Genomic DNA, 7868 nt, shown 5'->3' with positions numbered 1-7868 from the left:
CTATCTTATAGGGAATGCCAACTTGGTATTGTTTATGAAGTCAAAAACCGAAAACGTCCCACCAGGCGTGGAGCAGTGCGCCAAAACTCCTACATTCCAGGCAGTATATCTCCCTTTCGCCTACAATGCAAACACCTACATGACCCTTAATGCAACCGCGGCCCCTTGGTTTTTCACCGCTCCACTTACTGGATGCGACATTTTCGTGGCAACCAACCCCGACCAACCTAATCGGCCCATTGTTATTCACTCGAATTTGAACGAATACAAAGAACACAACTTAGTGAATCTCCAGGTTAAGGGAATATATGCTGACGAATTGCTGACCGATTCACCTCCGGGTTACCAGCTGATCGCTCGTGTCTATCATAAACCGTCACCCGAAGAGGAGATGGACGTTAACAACTATTTGGAGAAATATAAAACAAAACACCAAAAAATCATGCTCTTGAGTTATCCTTCGGCAAAACCTCAGTTCTTCCTTTTTTTTGGTCATTACGATGGGAATTGGACTTTCTTTCTCAAGGGAGAACTAGATGGTACAACGTTTTTCTTCAAGGTCTCTGCACGGGGAGAAGTACTCTCAGCTGGTGGACGTAATGCAAAACCATGAGTTAGATTACGGAGCCTTTAACAATTTAAGAATAGTGTGATTGTAACATCTGCGGATCAACCGACTCCGAGTTAGTTTTCCAATATTTATTTGTATATGTTGTAGCTAATTTTTTATCTCAGGTTTTTTTTCTTTTTCTTTTGTTTCAACTTCATTTGCATACATTACCATACCCCAAAACAAAAGAAAAACAAAAATTACCTGAGATGAAAAATTAATTACAACATATACATTTACACTTCAATATTATTTATATACAGCTATTTCGCAATTATTTATAAATTTGCATTTAAAGCATGCGAGCACTGCGATATTTTTGCGAGGACGAGCATGCGAGCATTACTGTAAAACTTTTGCGAGCACGAGCAAGCGAGCACTCGTCTGAATTTTGCGAGGAAATCGAGCAAAGGCCATATTTTGCGCGCACTTGAAAATTTTAAAGGACCATTTGACACCCCTAGAATTTAATACCCAGTTTACTATGTCGATCCTTCTTTTATTGTTTTCATTGTTAAAAAGCCAACAGCAGCCCATCAAACAAAGAATCACTGAAATCTTTTGAATTCAAGCACTGTTTATGTATGGTCCGTACAGTAGGATAACGAGACGTTCTGACAAGAACTTAGAGTTTATTGAACAAAAGATACTACATGTATAATAGTAAAAACATGAACACTATATTAAAAAAAGAAAACTGCAGAAAGACCAATAACGGGCGATATTGATTTGCATAGGACGTCAGGTAGTTATAATTTAAGCACTAGAATAAACGGAAGTCATGTTCTTGGTTCAAATGCGTTTTAAATCTACGCTACAACAAGATTTGTTTACGTTAAAAGAATATAAGCAACTTTTCAGCCTTCCCCGAAATTCAATATGGCGGCCAAAAGGAGATTATGAGGGGCAAATTTAAGTTTCGATTTTCAAAGTGAAAGCTACCGTTTTATCCTTACTATCATGCATTTTTGTGATGCTTAATAGTCAAAGATTAATATGTGACATGTTTCGGCTGTGAGCCATAAACCCAAATTTTCGGCTCTCAGCTGATGGATTATAAGAGAGTACTAACCATGACCATTTTTGCTAACTTTTGCAGGCTTTTCCTAATTTTTCAAGTTTCGATACACGCGTCTAATTCCTTGCCATCCATTGCAACAGATGACAGAGAATCCAGTTTCAAATGACAAAAGTGGACCATTTAAGTTTTGGAATTTCAATGATGCGAAACAAGTTTTAGCTTTTTTAGAAAGATAGCAAATAGAGTGACCTGCACAGCCCCCAGTGAGCCATCATTGGCGGCACTGGGTATAGAAAAGTTACCTGCGAATTAAGGCAGCCGTTGGTATTTCCGCTTGTCGCTTTCCTAGCTGGCTTCCATCGGAACGAAAGGCGTCTTCTCACACCGTTTCAGCTTTTCCCAAGATTTTTACTTTAAGAGCCATTTTCTGAGAAAATCGAGAATCGCAAGACACTCGTCAAAAAATCGATTTTTTTATTATTTTGCCAAAACATCCCTTTTAGTGACCTAATTTAAGGAAAAATAGTTTTGGGTTCAAACGATTCATTTTAAAGGAAAAATTAAAAAAAGTTTGAAAAATCGATTTTATTCCTGTTTTTCGAACAAAACACGGCAGGGTGCAATGGCAACTTCGAGAGAAGGGTGAAAGCGTAAGAAACATTCCCTGACACTGAAACTTCACCGAATTATTATTTTGTTCTTACTCCTGAAAACCTTAAAAGAAAATTTGAAAAACAATGTCTTGTATTTTTATAATTGACAAGTCTAAAGAGGTCATATTTGTGACGTTAGACATGCTAGAAAACGAAGGCCAACTTTGACTATTAAAAAAGGCCTCTGGTATATGCCGCTTGCTCATAAAATCAATATAAAATGGAACCTTGGCGTTTGTACTAACTTACTGGAAAGTTTTAGCTCTGGAAATCAAATACCATCCTGACACCAAAGCAAGCGGTGAGAGCAATTAAATTGGGAAATTTATGCAAATTAGACGGCTTGCGGACGGTTGTCAAACTAAACGAAAGGTTTTACATGAAAGGATTACTCACCATTACTTGTAACACGTTTTTACGGCAAGGAAAGTTATTTCCAACTTTTGTTGCGTCGGTTTGAGTCACAAAATCCATAATTTTAAGCCAAAAGGTCCAAAAGACAAACGTACGTTTGCTCAGCGACTACGCCAGAATCCGGCCGTGAATCGAAATAAAGTCACAACACGTCACTGCGGTCCTTTAGAAGCAAGAGTTGCAAGAGTTTTTACTTCAGTCAGGAGGCCAAAAGATTGAAAATTCATCGCAAACTAATGACTTCGATTTTGAAAACCTTTCATCACTTCAATCGTTCGTCGGCTGATGATAAACATCGCACAAGATCGTATGACCTTTGGCGTGTGACCGGAAATCGGTCACACGCTTAAGTCACGTTAGCATACTGTCACGAATTTTAATACGATTTTTCACGTTTGCTTTCGACAAAAAATAGACTCATCGAAATAAAATCAGGCTTGCTTTATTTTTTTTATTTTTTTTAAATGTCTTTTATAGCCTGCAGAACTTGTTTCCCATGCATCGCGCGTGTCTCGCGCCCCCAGTCAGCTTCGCAGTGCTAGCGTGAAAAGCGCAAAAGACTGAAATTGACTCCTGTTCTGCAGTTGATTTCTTTTATAGACACCTTCTAGGCATTGACAGGCTGTGGAAAAAGAGTTTTTTTTTATTATTATTTTTTGAAGTGCTACATCATTTTCCTATAAATTTCAAACGTGACTGTTAAAAGACTGTTTGGAACCCATGGATGGAGAAAAGCTGTGCCGGAGAGAAGGCCAACCTACGAGCCGAGCCAACTTTAGCGAGCGTTTATATGAGGAAAAAACTGACCACTTTGTCCGAGTCAACAGTGCTTGCGCATGCTGTCTTTGTCTAGCCTTGACCGTGTTGTCCCAGCTAGCTGGGCGAGCCAAAGTGGAGAAATATCAGCCGGGCTAGAAGGGTGAGGCCACCACTACCGGCTCAGTGGAGGGCTGACTTCCGGAAGCCTTCAACCCCGCCCACTACTGGTAGTAAGGCGTCTATCCGAACCAAGATTTTGTTTCTCATGTAAATGGTTTACCAAGTTTTGTAAGGAAATGGAGGAAAAGTTGGCTCGCCCAGGGTAGCTTGGGAGGTGAGTAAACACCAGATAACCCCAATAATAAGCACAAACTTTGATTGTCAGTTAGATGTCCACTATTTTAAGTAAGCGACCTGGGATGTGATTGTCGCATCCATGCCCCCTTCCAGATCCCCTTTATTATCGGTAAGCCTCTGATAGGTCAAAGTAATACAGTCGTGCCTCCAGTAAGCGACCACCAAAAATGCAAAGACTTAGTGGTCTCTAACGGGAGGTGGCCGTTTAGAAGAATCGGACCACATGGGGTCTATTCCGAGAAGAGGTCCAGGCACATTCTATTAAATGGCGGTGTAACAAATTCCTGGCAAAATATTATCTTTTACCTCTTTTGACAAATACGGCTTTTAAATCATGCTCAATTTAAAGAGGGATTCAGGTGAGTGAGATATAGAATAGTCTAGAATCACAACAGAATCTTCACTTTGTTGGCTACATCTACTAAGTTAGGATATGTGTAGTTCCACGATGTCACTAAAGGTCTTCATATTTTCTAAGGAACATAGTACACACAGCAAAAATAGAGAGCAGAGAATGCGTCAACTGGTCGCTTATGGAAAACAATTAACCGTGGCGCCCAAAAAGTGGTCGCAGTCACTTACAGAAGGTGGTCGTTTACTGGAGGTTCCAACTGTAAGGCTTTGACTGGGAAAATTTGGTCTTTTGGATTGGCGGTCGCACATGGAGGTTCGACTGTGTTAGGTCTATTAGAGTATAAGCCACCATCACCTCACTGTGAGTGACGAGAGCCAGGAAAGTATAGTATACACTCCCTTAGGATACACAGAATCGTTGTTTTGAGGTCCCGTTTAGCGAAATGGATCATTCAAGGGAGGTGCTGAAGTCCCATAGTGAAATTTATAAGGTTTATGGGTTTTTAGTGCAAGGCGAAACACAATACTTAGGGCCCTGTTGTTCAAACGTTGAACAACAGGAAATCACTATCAAGCGAATAAGAAGAAGCAATTGCGTTACTTATTGGATATAGATTTATCCAGGGGAAAGCGTTAGTCCCGGGGGCGTTAGTCAACTTTTCGAACATACAGCCCCTCAGTCACTCTCCTCCGCAGACTTACCCTGGGTAGACTACGAGTAGTCCCCCATTTTTCCTCAGGGATAGTAGAGCGAGCGAAACGCGAGGGCACGTGAAAATTACCCCACGCGAGAAAAGGCACGCGCACTCGCGTTTCGCTCGCTCTACTATCCCTGAGGAAAAATGGGGGACTACTCGTAGTCTATACCCTGGGCGACCAGGATAGGGGAAGATAATACTCGACCTTCCTTGCATCATCGCGAGAGCCTATAGCCTTCACTTTCTTTTGGCTCGTCCTACAATCCTACCTAACGTTCGTGGGACAGGAAAGTCTGCGTGCGAGGCTTGGGAATCTAGGGAGACTATGGTAGCATGGTGCAAATAGCCGGGATGAGCTACTTTGTCCACACGAATTCGAACCAAGAGGATTGGGTCTGCTAGAAGAAATCAGTTGTAGCTTTCTGTGATAAGTAATATTCCAACAGTATAGGATCATAGTTTGAAGCCATTTCACAATCACTAGTTTCCGCGCACCTCTACCGGCGAGTTGTGGACAAAAGCAGCTGATAGCTGTATGCGAACCTTTTTTCCACAAAATGGTTTCTGGGTTTTCGTATTCGACAGTGTCATGTATTGATTTTTTTTTTTAATCTTAATCGAAGTCTTTTTTATTATGTACTGTCTATCTGACTGACTGTTTCTTTGTGTTTTTTTTTTCTGGTAATAACAGGTTTCATAATTTGGTCGTGGTTGGGGTTATAGGCTCCCGATCGTGAGCAAATAGCGAAAAAATCAACAAGCAAAACCAAAGTGAACTATAGCGTTGAATCCGTTGGCCACGGAGAATTGGTATTATTCTGCAAGTTCTTTACTACAGCAAGAGAGTATACTCCCTTGACTATGGGACATTGGGCCGGGGGAACTTAGTATTTTGACCCGGTATAGGGGAGGAGGGGAGGGGGAGGGGGAGGGGGGTACTCTGGCCAGATTCCAAGTCACGGGGATGATCGAAGTATGTTTTTTTTCTTGGTTTGAAAATATTTTGAACAAATTTGTTTTTTTTAGCTGTGGCTTTACTTAAGTATTCAAAATATTCGTTCTTTTTTGGTCTTAATTTTCGCTTCCACGGATCACTCACGACACTTGGAATCCGAGGTACCCCTCCTGTTTAGTACTTCGAAGGCAAAAAAGCTGTTTCAAAGCCTAGTAGGTAAATAAAAGAAAAATAAATATGCATGGCTGTTTCTACTGCGATGAGAGGATTTCTTGTCAAAAAATGTGAAAACTGTATTAAAATTGCTGACAACAGCTACGAAAATTTCGTGACAGCATGCTGACGTGACTAAAGCGTGTGACCAATTTCCGGTCACACGCCAAAGGTCATACGATCTTGTGCGATGTCTATCATCAGCCGACGAACGATTGAAGTGATGAAAGGTTTTCAAAATCGAAGTCATTAGTTTGCGATGAATTTTTATTCCTTTTGCCTCCTGACTGAAGTAAAAACTCTTGTAACTCTTGCTTCGACGTGTTGTGACTTTATTGCGATTCACGGCCGGATTCGGACGCAGTTGCTGAGCAAACGTACGTTTGTCTTTTGGCTAAAAATTATATATTTTGTGACTCAAAACGACGCAAAAGAAGTTGGAAATAACTTTCCTTGCCGTAAAAACGTGTTACAAGCAATGGTGAGTAATCCTTTCATGTAAAACCTTTCTTTTAGTTTGACAACCGTCCGCAAGCCGTCTAATTTGCATAAATTTCCCAATTCAATTGCTCTCACCGCTTGCTTTTGTGTCAGGATGATATTTGATTTCCAGAGCTAAAACTTTCCAGTAAGTTAGTACAAAAGCCAAGGTTCCATTTTATATTGATTTTATGATCAAGCGGCATATACCAGAGGCCTTTTTTAATAGTCAAAGTTGGCCTTCATTTTCTAGCACGTCTAACGTCACAAATATGACCTCTTTACACTTGTCGATTATAAAAATGTAAAGCATTGTTTATCAAATTTTCTTTTAGGATTTTCAAGAGTAAGAAGAAAATAATAATTCGGTGAAGTTTCAATGTCAGGGAATGTTTCTTACGCGTTCACCCTTCTCTCGAAGTTGCCATTGCATCCTGCCGTGTTTTGTGCCAAAAACGAGCATAAAATCGATTTTTCAAACTTTTCCTAATTTCTCCTTTAAAATGAATCGTTTGAACCCAAAACTATTTTCCTTAAATTAGGTCACTAAAAGGGATGTTTTGGCAAAATAAAAAAAAATTCGAAGTTTTGACGAGTGTCGTGCGATTTTCGATTTTCTCAGATAATGGCTCTTAAGAGACTGGCAAGAGGTTACTCTCCACTAAAGACTTAACCCTAACAACATCATAATATAGGAAGGGTTCAACAGGCGATCGCTGAGGGAACAAAATGTTCGATTCCTACATAAGTCGGTAAGAGCTAGCTACGAAGATCGAAGGGCCTCTGCTAGCAGGGTACTTTAAAAAACACGAGTGAGGCATTCTGATGTACCAATCACTAGTATTACCACGGTGCTACTTCCCGCACAGCGAAGACGTCATCATCTCTAGACGAAGAACATGCGATTAAGAACATATATCGCGATTAATAACGAAGTGAAAAGAGACTTGATGGGTGAGGACTAATGCATGCGAGTTTTTGATGTATGTAAAACAAACCGCCTGCAAAATTCTAGTTTTGCCCAGTGCTTAACGCATTAAAAAAGCTTCTGAGATAAAAGCTACCAACTTTATAGCACCACAGTTAAGCCTAGACTATTCTATTACCGGTCGCGATAAAATCTTTGGAAGCACCATTGATATTTCTTGAATTTGAGCAAATTAAAAAAATTCGGTGCAATCGGCTATTATATTTAGTAAATTAACATAAACGTGAAAGAACTTGACAGATCAGTTATTAAAATCTTAACAAAGAAAAAAGAAAAAAGGAAACTTAATTTATGCCATATGATTTTCACTCGCTATGTATTAATGCTTTTTCGTACTCAAAATGGTTATTGAGTAAAACATGCAGT

The sequence above is a fragment of the Porites lutea genome, chromosome 7, assembly GCF_958299795.1.
Source record: "Porites lutea chromosome 7, jaPorLute2.1, whole genome shotgun sequence".
In the NCBI taxonomy this organism is placed as follows: domain Eukaryota; kingdom Metazoa; phylum Cnidaria; class Anthozoa; order Scleractinia; family Poritidae; genus Porites; species Porites lutea.
This window is presented reverse-complemented; position numbering follows the sequence as displayed.